Here is a 19,294-nt window from a genome sequence, read left to right on the forward strand (position 1 = left end):
GTAGAAAATGCAACTGGACATTCGTAGCGCTAAGTGGGTAATAGTGGACAAAAGAATATGTTCAAATATAAACTACACAGAAGCATTGTATGAAACTTCTTTCTGTTCTGTGCATTCAACTAACAGAGTTGAACCTTACTTTTGATTGAGCCGTTCTGAAACACTCTTTCTGTAGAAACTGCAATTGGACATTCTGAGCGCTAAGAGGCCTATATTGGGAAAAAGAATGTCTAAAAATTAAAACTACACAGAAGAATTGTGTGAAACTTCTTTCTGTTCTGTTTGTTCAACTAAAAGTGTTGAACCTTAGTTTTGATTGAGCCGTTCTGAAACACTCTTTCTGTAGAAAATGCAAGTGGAGATTCGGAGCGCTAAGAGGGTAATAGTGGAAAAAGGAATGTCTTCAAATATAAACTACACAGAATCATTCGGTGAAACTTCTTTCTGATCTGTGCATTCAGCTAACAGAGTTAAACCATACTTTTGATTGAGCAGATCTGAACACTCTTTCTGTAGAAAATGCAACTGGACATTTGGAGCGCTAAGAGAGTAGTAGTGGAAAAAGGAATATATTCAAATATAAACTACACAGAAGCATTCTGTGAAACTTCTTTCTGATCTGAGCATTCAGCTAACAGAGTTAAACCATACTTTTGATTGAGCAGTTTTGAAACACTCTGTCTGTAGAAAATGCAACTGGACATTCGTAGCGCTAAGTGGGTAATAGTGGAAAAAAGAATATGTTCAAATATAAACTACACAGAAGCATTGTATGAAACTTCTTTCTGTTCTGTGCATTCAACTAACAGAGTTGAACCTGACTTTTGATTGAGCCTTTCTGAAACACTCTTTCTGTAGAAACTGCAATTGGACATTCTGAGCGTTAACAGTCCTCTATTGGGAAAAATAATATCTTCAAATAAAAACTACACAGAAGCATTGTGTGAAACTTATTTCTGATATGTTCATTAAGCTAACAGAGTTAAACCATACTTTTGATTGCGCAGTTCTGAACATTCTTTCTGTAGAAAATGCAAGTGGACATTCGGAGCGCTAAGTGGGTAATAGTGGAAAAAAGAATATGTTCAAATATAAACTACACAGAAGCATTGTATGAAACTTCTTTCTGTTCTGTGCATTCAACTAACAGAGTTGAACCTGACTTTTGATTGAGCCTTTCTGAAACACTCTTTCTGTAGAAACTGCAATTGGACATTCTGAGCGCTAAGAGTACTCTATTGGGAAAAATAATATCTTCAAATAAAAACTACACAGAAGCATTGTGTGAAACTTATTTCTGATATGTTCATTAAGCTAACAGAGTTAAACCATACTTTTGATTGCGCAGTTCTGAACACTCTTTCTGTAGAAAATGCAAGTGGACATTCGGAGCGCTAAGAGGGTAATAGTGGAGAAAGGAATATGTTCAAATATAAACTACGCAGTAGCATTCTGTTAAAATTCTTTCTGTTCTGTGCATTCAACTAACAGAGTTGAACCTTACTTTTGATTGAGCCGTTCTGAAACACTCTTTCTGTAGAAACTGCAATTGGACATGCTAAGCGCTAAGAGGCCTACATTGGGAAAAAGAATATCTTCAAATAAAAACTACACAGATGCATTCTGTGAAACTTATTTCTGATCTGTAAATTCAGTTAACAGCGATAAAACATATTTTTGATTGAGCAGTTATGAAACACTCTTTTTGTAGAAAATGCAAGTGGAGATTCGGAGCGCTAAGGGGGTAATAGTGGAAAAAGGAATGTCTTCAAATATAAACTACACAGAATCATTCGGTGAAACTTCTTTCTGATCTGTGCATTCAGCTAACAGAGTTAAACCATACTTTTGATTGAGCAGATCTGAACACTCTTTCTGTAGTAAATGCAACTGGACATTTGGAGCGCTAAGAGCGTAGTAGTGGAAAAAGGAATATATTCAAATATAAACTACACAGAAGCATTCTGTGAAACTTCTTTCTGATCTGAAAATTCAGCTAACAGAGTTAAACCATACTTTTGATTGAGCAGATTTGAAACACTCTGTCTGTAGAAAATGCAACTGGACATTCGTAGCGCTAAGTGGGTAATAGTGGAAAAAAGAATATGTTCAAATATAAACTACACTGAAGCATTGTATGAAACTTCTTTCTGTTCTGTGCATTCAACTATCAGAGTTGAACCTTACTTTTGATTGAGCCTTTCTGAAACACTCTTTCTGTAGAAACTGCAATTGGACATTCTGAGCGCTAAGAGGCCTATATTGGGAAAAATAATATCTTCAAATAAAAACTACACAGAAGCATTGTGTGAAACTTATTTCTGATATGTTCATTAAGCTAACAGAGTTAAACCATACTTTTGATTGCGCAGTTCTGAACACACTTTCTGTAGAAAATGCAAGTGGACATTCGGAGCGCTAAGAGGGTAATAGTGGAAAAAGGAATATATTCAAATATAAACTACACAGTAGCATTCTGTGAAAATTCTTTCTGTTCTGTGCATTCAAGTAACAGAGTTGAACCTTACTTTTGATTGAGCCGTTCTGAAACACTCTTTCTGTAGAAACTGCAATTGGACATGCTAAGCGCTAAGAGGCCTACATTGGGAAAAAGAATATCTTCAAATAAAAACTACACAGATGCATTCTGTGAAACTTATTTCTGATCTGTAAATTCAGTTAACAGAGATAAAACATATTTTTGATTGAGCAGTTATGAAACACTCTTTTTGTAGAAAATGCAAGTGGAGATTCGGAGCGCTAAGGGGGTAATAGTGGAAAAAGGAATGTCTTCAAATATAAACTACACAGAATCATTCGGTGAAACTTCTTTCTGATCTGTGCATTCAGCTAACAGAGTTAAACCATACTTTTGATTGAGCAGATCTGAACACTCTTTCTGTAGAAAATGCAACTGGACATTTGGAGCGCTAAGAGCGTAGTAGTGGAAAAAGGAATATATTCAAATATAAACTACACAGAAGCATTCTGTGAAACTTCTTTCTGATCTGAGCATTCAGCTAACAGAGTTAAACCATACTTTTGATTGAGCAGTTTTGAAACACTCTGTCTGTAGAAAATGCAACTGGACATTCGTAGCGCTAAGTGGGTAATAGTGGACAAAAGAATATGTTCAAATATAAACTACACAGAAGCATTGTATGAAACTTCTTTCTGTTCTGTGCATTCAACTAACAGAGTTGAACCTTACTTTTGATTGAGCCGTTCTGAAACACTCTTTCTGTAGAAACTGCAATTGGACATTCTGAGCGCTAAGAGGCCTATATTGGGAAAAAGAATGTCTAAAAATTAAAACTACACAGAAGAATTGTGTGAAACATCTTTCTGTTCTGTTTGTTCAACTAAAAGTGTTGAACCTTAGTTTTGATTGAGCCGTTCTGAAACACTCTTTCTGTAGAAAATGCAAGTGGAGATTCGGAGCGCTAAGAGGGTAATAGTGGAAAAAGGAATGTCTTCAAATATAAACTACACAGAATCATTCGGTGAAACTTCTTTCTGATCTGTGCATTCAGCTAACAGAGTTAAACCATACTTTTGATTGAGCAGATCTGAACACTCTTTCTGTAGAAAATGCAACTGGACATTTGGAGCGCTAAGAGAGTAGTAGTGGAAAAAGGAATATATTGAAATATAAACTACACAGAAGCATTCTGTGAAACTTCTTTCTGATCTGAGCATTCAGCTAACAGAGTTAAACCATACTTTTGATTGAGCAGTTTTGAAACACTCTGTCTGTAGAAAATGCAACTGGACATTCGTAGCGCTAAGTGGGTAATAGTGGAAAAAAGAATATGTTCAAATATAAACTACACAGAAGCATTGTATGAAACTTCTTTCTGTTCTGTGCATTCAACTAACAGAGTTGAACCTGACTTTTGATTGAGCCTTTCTGAAACACTCTTTCTGTAGAAACTGCAATTGGACATTCTGAGCGTTAACAGTCCTCTATTGGGAAAAATAATATCTTCAAATAAAAACTACACAGAAGCATTGTGTTAAACTTATTTCTGATATGTTCATTAAGCTAACAGAGTTAAACCATACTTTTGATTGCGCAGTTCTGAACACTCTTTCTGTAGAAAATGCAAGTGGACATTCGGAGCGCTAAGTGGGTAATAGTGGAAAAAAGAATATGTTCAAATATAAACTACACAGAAGCATTGTATGAAACTTCTTTCTGTTCTGTGCATTCAACTAACAGAGTTGAACCTGACTTTTGATTGAGCCTTTCTGAAACACTCTTTCTGTAGAAACTGCAATTGGACATTCTGAGCGCTAAGAGTACTCTATTGGGAAAAATAATATCTTCAAATAAAAACTACACAGAAGCATTGTGTGAAACTTATTTCTGATATGTTCATTAAGCTAACAGAGTTAAACCATACTTTTGATTGCGCAGTTCTGAACACTCTTTCTGTAGAAAATGCAAGTGGACATTCGGAGCGCTAAGAGGGTAATAGTGGAGAAAGGAATATATTCAAATATAAACTACACAGTAGCATTCTGTGAAAATTCTTTCTGTTCTGTGCATTCAAGTAACAGAGTTGAACCTTATTTTTGATTGAGCCGTTCTGAAACACTCTTTCTGTAGAAACTGCAATTGGACATGCTAAGCGCTAAGAGGCCTACATTGGGAAAAAGAATATCTTCAAATAAAAACTACACAGATGCATTCTGTGAAACTTATTTCTGATCTGTAAATTCAGTTAACAGAGATAAAACATATTTTTGATTGAGCAGTTATGAAACACTCTTTTTTTAGAAAATGCAAGTGGAGATTCGGAGCGCTAAGGGGGTAATAGTGGAAAAAGGAATGTCTTCAAATATAAACTACACAGAATCATTCGGTGAAACTTCTTTCTGATCTGTGCATTCAGCTAACAGAGTTAAACCATACTTTTGATTGAGCAGATCTGAACACTCTTTCTGTAGTAAATGCAACTGGACATTTGGAGCGCTAAGAGCGTAGTAGTGGAAAAAGGAATATATTCAAATATAAACTACACAGAAGCATTCTGTGAAACTTCTTTCTGATCTGAAAATTCAGCTAACAGAGTTAAACCATACTTTTGATTGAGCAGTTTTGAAACACTCTGTCTGTAGAAAATGCAACTGGACATTCGTAGCGCTAAGTGGGTAATAGTGGAAAAAAGAATATGTTCAAATATAAACTACACTGAAGCATTGTATGAAACTTCTTTCTGTTCTGTGAATTCAACTATCAGAGTTGAACCTTACTTTTGATTGAGCCTTTCTGAAACACTCTTTCTGTAGAAACTGCAATTGGACATTCTGAGCGCTAAGAGGCCTATATTGGGAAAAATAATATCTTCAAATAAAAACTACACAGAAGCATTGTGTGAAACTTATTTCTGATATGTTCATTAAGCTAACAGAGTTAAACCATACTTTTGATTGCGCAGTTCTGAACACACTTTCTGTAGAAAATGCAAGTGGACATTCGGAGCGCTAAGAGGGTAATAGTGGAAAAAGGAATATATTCAAATATAAACTACACAGTAGCATTCTGTGAAAATTCTTTCTGTTCTGTGCATTCAAGTAACAGAGTTGAACCTTACTTTTGATTGAGCCGTTCTGAAACACTCTTTCTGTAGAAACTGCAATTGGACATGCTAAGCGCTAAGAGGCCTACATTGGGAAAAAGAATATCTTCAAATAAAAACTACACAGATGCATTCTGTGAAAGTTATTTCTGATCTGTAAATTCAGTTAACAGAGATAAAACATATTTTTGATTGAGCAGTTATGAAACACTCTTTTTGTAGAAAATGCAAGAGGAGATTCGGAGCGCTAAGTGGGTAATAGTGGAAAAAGGAATGTCTTCAAATATAAACTACACAGAATCATTCGGTGAAACTTCTTTCTGATCTGTGCATTCAGCTAACAGAGTTAAACCATACTTTTGATTGAGCAGATCTGAACACTCTTTCTGTAGAAAATGCAACTGGACATTTGGAGTGCTAAGAGCGTAGTAGTGGAAAAAGGAATATATTCAAATATAAACTACACAGAAGCATTCTGTGAAACTTCTTTCTGATCTGAGCATTCAGCTAACAGAGTTAAACCATACTTTTGATTGAGCAGTTTTGAAACACTCTGTCTGTAGAAAATGCAACTGGACATTCGTAGCGCTAAGTGGGTAATAGTGGAAAAAAGAATATGTTCAAATATAAACTACACAGAAGCATTGTATGAAACTACTTTCTGTTCTGTGCATTCAACTAACAGAGTTGAACCTTAATTTTGATTGAGCCGTTCTGAAACACTCTTTCTGTAGAAACTGCAATTGGACATTCTGAGCGCTAAGAGGCCTATATTGGGAAAAAGGATGTCTACAAATAAAAACTACACAGAAGAATTGTGTGAAACTTCTTTCTGTTCTGTTTGTTCAACTAAAAGTGTTGAACCTTAGTTTTGATTGAGCCGTTCTGAAACACTCTTTCTGTAGAAAATGCAAGTGGAGATTCGGAGCGCTAAGAGGGTAATAGTGGAAAAAGGAATGTCTTCAAATATAAACTACACAGAATCATTCGGTGAAACTTCTTTCTGATCTGTGCATTCAGATAACAGAGTTAAACCATACTTTTGATTGAGCAGATCTGAACACTCTTTCTGTAGAAAATGCAACTGGACATTTGGAGCGCTAAGAGAGTAGTAGTGGAAAAAGGAATATATTGAAATATAAACTACACAGAAGCATTCTGTGAAACTTCTTTCTGATCTGAGCATTCAGCTAACAGAGTTAAACCATACTTTTGATTGAGCAGTTTTGAAACACTCTGTCTGTAGAAAATGCAACTGGACATTCGTAGCGCTAAGTGGGTAATAGTGGAAAAAAGAATATGTTCAAATATAAACTACACAGAAGCATTGTATGAAACTTCTTTCTGTTCTGTGCATTCAACTAACAGAATTGAACCTGACTTTTGATTGAGCCTTTCTGAAACACTCTTTCTGTAGAAACTGCAATTGGACATTCTGAGCGTTAACAGTCCTCTATTGGGAAAAATAATATCTTCAAATAAAAACTACACAGAAGCATTGTGTGAAACTTATTTCTGATATGTTCATTAAGCTAACAGAGTTAAACCATACTTTTGATTGCGCAGTTCTGAACACTCTTTCTGTAGAAAATGCAAGTGGACATTCGGAGCGCTAAGTGGGTAATAGTGGAAAAAAGAATATGTTCAAATATAAACTACACAGAAGCATTGTATGAAACTTCTTTCTGTTCAGTGCATTCAACTAACAGAGTTGAACCTGACTTTTGATTGAGCCTTTCTGAAACACTCTTTCTGTAGAAACTGCAATTGGACATTCTGAGCGCTAAGAGTACTCTATTGGGAAAAATAATATCTTCAAATAAAAACTACACAGAAGCATTGTGTGAAACTTATTTCTGATATGTTCATTAAGCTAACAGAGTTAAACCATACTTTTGATTGCGCAGTTCTGAACACTCTTTCTGTAGAAAATGCAAGTGGACATTCGGAGCGCTAAGAGGGTAATAGTGGAGAAAGGAATATATACAAATATAAACTACACAGTAGCATTCTGTGAAAATTCTTTCTGTTCTGTGCATTCAAGTAACAGAGTTGAACATTACTTTTGATTGAGCCGTTCTGAAACACTCTTTCTGTAGAAACTGCAATTGGACATGCTAAGCGCTAAGAGGCCTACATTGGGAAAAAGAATATCTTCAAATAAAAACTACACAGATGCATTCTGTGAAACTTATTTCTGATCTGTAAATTCAGTTAACAGAGATAAAACATATTTTTGATTGAGCAGTTATGAAACACTCTTTTTGTAGAAAATGCAAGTGGAGATTCGGAGCGCTAAGGGGGTAATAGTGGAAAAAGGAATGTCTTCAAATATAAACTACACAGAATCATTCGGTGAAACTTCTTTCTGATCTGTGCATTCAGCTAACAGAGTTAAACCATACTTTTGATTGAGCAGATCTGAACACTCTTTCTGTAGTAAATGCAACTGGACATTTGGAGCGCTAAGAGCGTAGTAGTGGAAAAAGGAATATATTCAAATATAAACTACACAGAAGCATTCTGTGAAACTTCTTTCTGATCTGAAAATTCAGCTAACAGAGTTAAACCATACTTTTGATTGAGCAGTTTTGAAACACTCTGTCTGTAGAAAATGCAACTGGACATTCGTAGCGCTAAGTGGGTAATAGTGGAAAAAAGAATATGTTCAAATATAAACAACACTGAAGCATTGTATGAAACTTCTTTCTGTTCTGTGCATTCAACTATCAGAGTTGAACCTTACTTTTGATTGAGCCTTTCTGAAACACTCTTTCTGTAGAAACTGCAATTGGACATTCTGAGCGCTAAGAGGCCTATATTGGGAAAAATAATATCTTCAAATAAAAACTACACAGAAGCATTGTGTGAAACTTATTTCTGATATGTTCATTAAGCTAACAGAGTTAAACCATACTTTTGATTGCGCAGTTCTGAACACACTTTCTGTAGAAAATGCAAGTGGACATTCGGAGCGCTAAGAGGGTAATAGTGGAAAAAGGAATATATTCAAATATAAACTACACAGTAGCATTCTGTGAAAATTCTTTCTGTTCTGTGCATTCAAGTAACAGAGTTGAACCTTACTTTTGATTGAGCCGTTCTGAAACACTCTTTCTGTAGAAACTGCAATTGGACATGCTAAGCGCTAAGAGGCCTACATTGGGAAAAAGAATATCTTCAAATAAAAACTACACAGATGCATTCTGTGAAACTTATTTCTGATCTGTAAATTCAGTTAACAGAGATAAAACATATTTTTGATTGAGCAGTTATGAAACACTCTTTTTGTAGAAAATGCAAGTGGAGATTCGGAGCGCTAAGGGGGTAATAGTGGAAAAAGGAATGTCTTCAAATATAAACTACACAGAATCATTCGGTGAAACTTCTTTCTGATCTGTGCATTCAGCTAACAGAGTTAAACCATACTTTTGATTGAGCAGATCTGAACACTCTTTCTGTAGAAAATGCAACTGGACATTTGGAGCGCTAAGAGCGTAGTAGTGGAAAAAGGAATATATTCAAATATAAACTACACAGAAGCATTCTGTGAAACTTCTTTCTGATCTGAGCATTCAGCTAACAGAGTTAAACCATACTTTTGATTGAGCAGTTTTGAAACACTCTGTCTGTAGAAAATGCAACTGGACATTCGTAGCGCTAAGTGGGTAATAGTGGACAAAAGAATATGTTCAAATATAAACTACACAGAAGCATTGTATGAAACTTCTTTCTGTTCTGTGCATTCAACTAACAGAGTTGAACCTTACTTTTGATTGAGCCGTTCTGAAACACTCTTTCTGTAGAAACTGCAATTGGACATTCTGAGCGCTAAGAGGCCTATATTGGGAAAAAGAATGTCTAAAAATTAAAACTACACAGAAGAATTGTGTGAAACTTCTTTCTGTTCTGTTTGTTCAACTAAAAGTGTTGAACCTTAGTTTTGATTGAGCCGTTCTGAAACACTCTTTCTGTAGAAAATGCAAGTGGAGATTCGGAGCGCTAAGAGGGTAATAGTGGAAAAAGGAATGTCTTCAAATATAAACTACACAGAATCATTCGGTGAAACTTCTTTCTGATCTGTGCATTCAGCTAACAGAGTTAAACCATACTTTTGATTGAGCAGATCTGAACACTCTTTCTGTAGAAAATGCAACTGGACATTTGGAGCGCTAAGAGAGTAGTAGTGGAAAAAGGAATATATTCAAATATAAACTACACAGAAGCATTCTGTGAAACTTCTTTCTGATCTGAGCATTCAGCTAACAGAGTTAAACCATACTTTTGATTGAGCAGTTTTGAAACACTCTGTCTGTAGAAAATGCAACTGGACATTCGTAGCGCTAAGTGGGTAATAGTGGAAAAAAGAATATGTTCAAATATAAACTACACAGAAGCATTGTATGAAACTTCTTTCTGTTCTGTGCATTCAACTAACAGAGTTGAACCTGACTTTTGATTGAGCCTTTCTGAAACACTCTTTCTGTAGAAACTGCAATTGGACATTCTGAGCGTTAACAGTCCTCTATTGGGAAAAATAATATCTTCAAATAAAAACTACACAGAAGCATTGTGTGAAACTTATTTCTGATATGTTCATTAAGCTAACAGAGTTAAACCATACTTTTGATTGCGCAGTTCTGAACACTCCTTCTGTAGAAATGCAAGTGGACATTCGGAGCGCTAAGTGGGTAATAGTGGAAAAAAGAATATGTTCAAATATAAACTACACAGAAGCATTGTATGAAACTTCTTTCTGTTCTGTGCATTCAACTAACAGAGTTGAACCTGACTTTTGATTGAGCCTTTCTGAAACACTCTTTCTGTAGAAACTGCAATTGGACATTCTGAGCGCTAAGAGTACTCTATTGGGAAAAATAATATCTTCAAATAAAACTACACAGAAGCATTGTGTGAAACTTATTTCTGATATGTTCATTAAGCTAACAGAGTTAAACCATACTTTTGATTGCGCAGTTCTGAACACTCTTTCTGTAGAAAATGCAAGTGGACATTCGGAGCGCTAAGAGGGTAATAGTGGAGAAAGGAATATATTCAAATATAAACTACACAGTAGCATTCTGTGAAAATTCTTTCTGTTCTGTGCATTCAACTAACAGAGTTGAACCTTACTTTTGATTGAGCCGTTCTGAAACACTCTTTCTGTAGAAACTGCAATTGGACATGCTAAGCGCTAAGAGGCCTACATTGGGAAAAAGAATATCTTCAAATAAAAACTACACAGATGCATTCTGTGAAACTTATTTCTGATCTGTAAATTCAGTTAACAGAGATAAAACATATTTTTGATTGAGCAGTTATGAAACACTCTTTTTGTAGAAAATGCAAGTGGAGATTCGGAGCGCTAAGGGGGTAATAGTGGAAAAAGGAATGTCTTCAAATATAAACTACACAGAATCATTCGGTGAAACTTCTTTCTGATCTGTGCATTCAGCTAACAGAGTTAAACCATACTTTTGATTGAGCAGATCTGAACACTCTTTCTGTAGTAAATGCAACTGGACATTTGGAGCGCTAAGAGCGTAGTAGTGGAAAAAGGAATATATTCAAATATAAACTACACAGAAGCATTCTGTGAAACTTCTTTCTGATCTGAAAATTCAGCTAACAGAGTTAAACCATACTTTTGATTGAGCAGTTTTGAAACACTCTGTCTGTAGAAAATGCAACTGGACATTCGTAGCGCTAAGTGGGTAATAGTGGAAAAAAGAATATGTTCAAATATAAACTACACTGAAGCATTGTATGAAACTTCTTTCTGTTCTGTGCATTCAACTATCAGAGTTGAACCTTACTTTTGATTGAGCCTTTCTGAAACACTCTTTCTGTAGAAACTGCAATTGGACATTCTGAGCGCTAAGAGGCCTATATTGGGAAAAATAATATCTTCAAATAAAAACTACACAGAAGCATTGTGTGAAACTTATTTCTGATATGTTCATTAAGCTAACAGAGTTAAACCATACTTTTGATTGCGCAGTTCTGAACACACTTTCTGTAGAAAATGCAAGTGGACATTCGGAGCGCTAAGAGGGTAATAGTGGAAAAAGGAATATATTCAAATATAAACTACACAGTAGCATTCTGTGAAAATTCTTTCTGTTCTGTGCATTCAAGTAACAGAGTTGAACCTTACTTTTGATTGAGCCGTTCTGAAACACTCTTTCTGTAGAAACTGCAATTGGACATGCTAAGCGCTAAGAGGCCTACATTGGGAAAAATAATATCTTCAAATAAAAACTACACAGATGCATTCTGTGAAACTTATTTCTGATCTGTAAATTCAGTTAACAGAGATAAAACATATTTTTGATTGAGCAGTTATGAAACACTCTTTTTGTAGAAAATGCAAGTGGAGATTCGGAGCGCTAAGTGGGTAATAGTGGAAAAAGGAATGTCTTCAAATATAAACTACACAGAATCATTCGGTGAAACTTCTTTCTGATCTGTGCATTCAGCTAACAGAGTTAAACCATACTTTTGATTGAGCAGATCTGAACACTCTTTCTGTAGAAAATGCAACTGGACATTTGGAGCGCTAAGAGCGTAGTAGTGGAAAAAGGAATATATTCAAATATAAACTACACAGAAGCATTCTGTGAAACTTCTTTCTGATCTGAGCATTCAGCTAACAGAGTTAAACCATACTTTTGATTGAGCAGTTTTGAAACACTCTGTCTGTAGAAAATGCAACTGGACATTCGTAGCGCTAAGTGGGTAATAGTGGACAAAAGAATATGTTCAAATATAAACTACACAGAAGCATTGTATGAAACTTCTTTCTGTTCTGTGCATTCAACTAACAGAGTTGAACCTTACTTTTGATTGAGCCGTTCTGAAACACTCTTTCTGTAGAAACTGCAATTGGACATTCTGAGCGCTAAGAGGCCTATATTGGGAAAAAGAATGTCTAAAAATTAAAACTACACAGAAGAATTGTGTGAAACTTCTTTCTGTTCTGTTTGTTCAACTAAAAGTGTTGAACCTTAGTTTTGATTGAGCCGTTCTGAAACACTCTTTCTGTAGAAAATGCAAGTGGAGATTCGGAGCGCTAAGAGGGTAATAGTGGAAAAAGGAATGTCTTCAAATATAAACTACACAGAATCATTCGGTGAAACTTCTTTCTGATCTGTGCATTCAGCTAACAGAGTTAAACCATACTTTTGATTGAGCAGATCTGAACACTCTTTCTGTAGAAAATGCAACTGGACATTTGGAGCGCTAAGAGAGTAGTAGTGGAAAAAGTAATATATTCAAATATAAACTACACAGAAGCATTCTGTGAAACTTCTTTCTGATCTGAGCATTCAGCTAACAGAGTTAAACCATACTTTTGATTGAGCAGTTTTGAAACACTCTGTCTGTAGAAAATGCAACTGGACATTCGTAGCGCTAAGTGGGTAATAGTGGAAAAAAGAATATGTTCAAATATAAACTACACAGAAGCATTGTATGAAACTTCTTTCTGTTCTGTGCATTCAACTAACAGAGTTGAACCTGACTTTTGATTGAGCCTTTCTGAAACACTCTTTCTGTAGAAACTGCAATTGGACATTCTGAGCGTTAACAGTCCTCTATTGGGAAAAATAATATCTTCAAATAAAAACTACACAGAAGCATTGTGTGAAACTTATTTCTGATATGTTCATTAAGCTAACAGAGTTAAACCATACTTTTGATTGCGCAGTTCTGAACACTCTTTCTGTAGAAAATGCAAGTGGACATTCGGAGCGCTAAGTGGGTAATAGTGGAAAAAAGAATATGTTCAAATATAAACTACACAGAAGCATTGTATGAAACTTCTTTCTGTTCTGTGCATTCAACTAACAGAGTTGAACCTGACTTTTGATTGAGCCTTTCTGAAACACTCTTTCTGTAGAAACTGCAATTGGACATTCTGAGCGCTAAGAGTACTCTATTGGGAAAAATAATATCTTCAAATAAAAACTACACAGAAGCATTGTGTGAAACTTATTTCTGATATGTTCATTAAGCTAACAGAGTTAAACCATACTTTTGATTGCGCAGTTCTGAACACTCTTTCTGTAGAAAATGCAAGTGGACATTCGGAGCGCTAAGAGGGTAATAGTGGAGAAAGGAATATATTCAAATATAAACTACACAGTAGCATTCTGTGAAAATTCTTTCTGTTCTGTGCATTCAAGTAACAGAGTTGAACCTTACTTTTGATTGAGCCGATCTGAAACACTCTTTCTGTAGAAACTGCAATTGGACATGCTAAGCGCTAAGAGGCCTACATTGGGAAAAAGAATATCTTCAAATAAAAACTACACAGATGCATTCTGTGAAACTTATTTCTGATCTGTAAATTCAGTTAACAGAGATAAAACATATTTTTGATTGAGCAGTTATGAAACACTCTTTTTGTAGAAAATGCAAGTGGAGATTCGGAGCGCTAAGGGGGTAATAGTGGAAAAAGGAATGTCTTCAAATATAAACTACACAGAATCATTCGGTGAAACTTCTTTCTGATCTGTGCATTCAGCTAACAGAGTTAAACCATACTTTTGATTGAGCAGATCTGAACACTCTTTCTGTAGTAAATGCAACTGGACATTTGGAGCGCTAAGAGCGTAGTAGTGGAAAAAGGAATATATTCAAATATAAACTACACAGAAGCATTCTGTGAAACTTCTTTCTGATCTGAAAATTCAGCTAACAGAGTTAAACCATACTTTTGATTGAGCAGTTTTGAAACACTCTGTCTGTAGAAAATGCAACTGGACATTCGTAGCGCTAAGTGGGTAATAGTGGAAAAAAGAATATGTTCAAATATAAACTACACTGAAGCATTGTATGAAACTTCTTTCTGTTCTGTGCATTCAACTAATAGAGTTGAACCTTACTTTTGATTGAGCCTTTCTGAAACACTCTTTCTGTAGAAACTGCAATTGGACATTCTGAGCGCTAAGAGGCCTATATTGGGAAAAATAATATCTTCAAATAAAAACTACACAGAAGCATTGTGTGAAACTTATTTCTGATATGTTCATTAAGCTAACAGAGTTAAACCATACTTTTGATTGCGCAGTTCTGAACACACTTTCTGTAGAAAATGCAAGTGGACATTCGGAGCGCTAAGAGGGTAATAGTGGAAAAAGGAATATATTCAAATATAAACTACACAGTAGCATTCTGTGAAAATTCTTTCTGTTCTGTGCATTCAAGTAACAGAGTTGAACCTTACTTTTGATTGAGCCGTTCTGAAACACTCTTTCTGTAGAAACTGCAATTGGACATGCTAAGCGCTAAGAGGCCTACATTGGGAAAAAGAATATCTTCAAATAAAAACTACACAGATGCATTCTGTGAAACTTATTTCTGATCTGTAAATTCAGTTAACAGAGATAAAACATATTTTTGATTGAGCAGTTATGAAACACTCTTTTTGTAGAAAATGCAAGTGGAGATTCGGAGCGCTAAGGGGGTAATAGTGGAAAAAGGAATGTCTTCAAATATAAACTACACAGAATCATTCGGTGAAACTTCTTTCTGATCTGTGCATTCAGCTAACAGAGTTAAACCATACTTTTGATTGAGCAGATCTGAACACTCTTTCTGTAGAAAATGCAACTGGACATTTGGAGCGCTAAGAGCGTAGTAGTGGAAAAAGGAATATATTCAAATATAAACTACACAGAAGCATTCTGTGAAACTTCTTTCTGATCTGAGCATTCAGCTAACAGAGTTAAACCATACTTTTGATTGAGCAGTTTTGAAACACTCTGTCTGTAGAAAATGCAACTGGACATTCGTAGCGCTAAGTGGGTAATAGTGGACAAAAGAATATGTTCAAATATAAACTACACAGAAGCATTGTATGAAACTTCTTTCTGTTCTGTGCATTCAACTAACAGAGTTGAACCTTACTTTTGATTGAGCCGTTCTGAAACACTCTTTCTGTAGAAACTGCAATTGGACATTCTGAGCGCTAAGAGGCCTATATTGGGAAAAAGAATGTCTAAAAATTAAAACTACACAGAAGAATTGTGTGAAACTTCTTTCTGTTCTGTTTGTTCAACTAAAAGTGTTGAACCTTAGTTTTGATTGAGCCGTTCTGAAACACTCTTTCTGTAGAAAATGCAAGTGGAGATTCGGAGCGCTAAGAGGGTAATAGTGGAAAAAGGAATGTCTTCAAATATAAACTACACAGAATCATTCGGTGAAACTTCTTTCTGATCTGTGCATTCAGCTAACAGAGTTAAACCATACTTTTGATTGAGCAGATCTGAACACTCTTTCTGTAGAAAATGCAACTGGACATTTGGAGCGCTAAGAGAGTAGTAGTGGAAAAAGGAATATATTCAAATATAAACTACACAGAAGCATTCTGTGAAACTTCTTTCTGATCTGAGCATTCAGCTAACAGAGTTAAACCATACTTTTGATTGAGCAGTTTTGAAACACTCTGTCTGTAGAAAATGCAACTGGACATTCGTAGCGCTAAGTGGGTAATAGTGGAAAAAAGAATATGTTCAAATATAAACTACACAGAAGCATTGTATGAAACTTCTTTCTGTTCTGTGCATTCAACTAACAGAGTTGAACCTGACTTTTGATTGAGCCTTTCTGAAACACTCTTTCTGTATAAACTGCAATTGGACATTCTGAGCGTTAACAGTCCTCTATTGGGAAAAATAATATCTTCAAATAAAAACTACACAGAAGCATTGTGTGAAACTTATTTCTGATATGTTCATTAAGCTAACAGAGTTAAACCATACTTTTGATTGCGCAGTTCTGAACACTCTTTCTGTAGAAAATGCAAGTGGACATTCGGAGCGCTAAGTGGGTAATAGTGGAAAAAAGAATATGTTCAAATATAAACTACACAGAAGCATTGTATGAAACTTCTTTCTGTTCTGTGCATTCAACTAACAGAGTTGAACCTGACTTTTGATTGAGCCTTTCTGAAACACTCTTTCTGTAGAAACTGCAATTGGACATTCTGAGCGCTAAGAGTACTCTATTGGGAAAAATAATATCTTCAAATAAAAACTACACAGAAGCATTGTGTGAAACTTATTTCTGATATGTTCATTAAGCTAACAGAGTTAAACCATACTTTTGATTGCGCAGTTCTGAACACTCTTTCTGTAGAAAATGCAAGTGGACATTCGGAGCGCTAAGAGGGTAATAGTGGAGAAAGGAATATATTCAAATATAAACTACACAGTAGCATTCTGTGAAAATTCTTTCTGTTCTGTGCATTCAAGTAACAGAGTTGAACCTTACTTTTGATTGAGCCGTTCTGAAACACTCTTTCTGTAGAAACTGCAATTGGACATGCTAAGCGCTAAGAGGCCTACATTGGGAAAAAGAATATCTTCAAATAAAAACTACACAGATGCATTCTGTGAAACTTATTTCTGATCTGTAAATTCAGTTAACAGAGATAAAACATATTTTTGATTGAGCAGTTATGAAACACTCTTTTTGTAGAAAATGCAAGTGGAGATTCGGAGCGCTAAGGGGGTAATAGTGGAAAAAGGAATGTCTTCAAATATAAACTACACAGAATCATTCGGTGAAAATTCTTTCTGATCTGTGCATTCAGCTAACAGAGTTAAACCATACTTTTGATTGAGCAGATCTGAACACTCTTTCTGTAGTAAATGCAACTGGACATTTGGAGCGCTAAGAGCGTAGTAGTGGAAAAAGGAATATATTCAAATATAAACTACACAGAAGCATTCTGTGAAACTTCTTTCTGATCTGAGCATTCAGCTAACAGAGTTAAACCATACTTTTGATTGAGCAGTTTTGAAACACTCTGTCTGTAGAAAATGCAACTGGACATTCGTAGCGCTTAGTGGGTAATAGTGGACAAAAGAATATGTTCAAATATAAACTACACAGAAGCATTGTATGAAACTTCTTTCTGTTCTGTGCATTCAACTAACAGAGTTGAACCTTACTTTTGATTGAGCCGTTCTGAAACACTCTTTCTGTAGAAACTGCAATTGGACATTCTGAGCGCTAAGAGGCCTATATTGGGAAAAAGAATGTCTAAAAATTAAAACTACACAGAAGAATTGTGTGAAACTTCTTTCTGTTCTGTTTGTTCAACTAAAAGTGTTGAACCTTAGTTTTGATTGAGCCGTTCTGAAACACTCTTTCTGTAGAAAATGCAAGTGGAGATTCGGAGCGCTAAGAGGGTAATAGTGGAAAAAGGAATGTCTTCAAATATAAACTACACAGAATCATTCGGTGAAACTTCTTTCTGATCTGTGCATTCAGCTAACAGAGTTAAACCATACTTTTGATTGAGCAGATCTGAACACTCTTTCTGTAGAAAATGCAACTGGACATTTGGAGCGCTAAGAGAGTAGTAGTGGAAAAAGTAATATATTCAAATATAAACTACACAGAAGCATTCTGTGAAACTTCTTTCTGATCTGAGCATTCAGCTAACAGAGATAAACCATACTTTTGATTGAGCAGTTTTGAAACACTCTGTCTGTAGAAAATGCAACTGGACATTCGTAGCGCTAAGTGGGTAATAGTGGAAAAAAGAATATGTTCAAATATAAACTACACAGAAGCATTGTATGAAACTTCTTTCTGTTCTGTGCATTCAACTAACAGAGTTGAACCTGACTTTTGATTGAGCCTTTCTGAAACACTCTTTCTGTAGAAACTGCAATTGGACATTCTGAGCGTTAACAGTCCTCTATTGGGAAAAATAATATCTTCAAATAAAAACTACACAGAAGCATTGTGTGAAACTTATTTCTGATATGTTCATTAAGCTAACAGAGTTAAACCATACTTTTGATTGCGCAGTTCTGAACACTCTTTCTGTAGAAAATGCAAGTGGACATTCGGAGCGCTAAGTGGGTAATAGTGGAAAAAAGAATATGTTCAAATATAAACTACACAGAAGCATTGTATGAAACTTCTTTCTGTTCTGTGCATTCAACTAACAGAGTTGAACCTGACTTTTGATTGAGCCTTTCTGAAACACTCTTTCTGTAGAAACTGCAATTGGACATTCTGAGCGCTAAGAGTACTCTATTGGGAAAAATAATATCTTCAAATAAAAACTACACAGAAGCATTGTGTGAAACTTATTTCTGATATGTTCATTAAGCTAACAGAGTTAAACCATACTTTTGATTGCGCAGTTCTGAACACTCTTTCTGTAGAAAATGCAAGTGGACATTCGGAGCGCTAAGAGGGTAATAGTGGAGAAAGGAATATATTCAAATATAAACTACACAGTAGCATTCTGTGAAAATTCTTTCTGTTCTGTGCATTCAAGTAACAGAGTTGAACCTTACTTTTGATTGAGCCGTTCTGAAACACTCTTTCTGTAGAAACTGCAATTGGACATGCTAAGCGCTAAGAGGCCTACATTGGGAAAAAAAATATCTTCAAATAAAAACTACACAGATGCATTCTGTGAAACTTATTTCTGATCTGTAAATTCAGTTAACAGAGATAAAACATATTTTTGATTGAGCAGTTATGAAACACTCTTTTTGTAGAAAATGCAAGTGGAGATTCGGAGCGCTAAGGGGGTAATAGTGGAAAAAGGAATGTCTTCAAATATAAACTACACAGAATCATTCGGTGAAACTTCTTTCTGATCTGTGCATTCAGCTAACAGAGTTAAACCATACTTTTGATTGAGCAGATCTGAACACTCTTTCTGTAGTAAATGC

Source organism: Symphalangus syndactylus, chromosome 5 (genome assembly GCF_028878055.3).
Source record: "Symphalangus syndactylus isolate Jambi chromosome 5, NHGRI_mSymSyn1-v2.1_pri, whole genome shotgun sequence".
In the NCBI taxonomy this organism is placed as follows: domain Eukaryota; kingdom Metazoa; phylum Chordata; class Mammalia; order Primates; family Hylobatidae; genus Symphalangus; species Symphalangus syndactylus.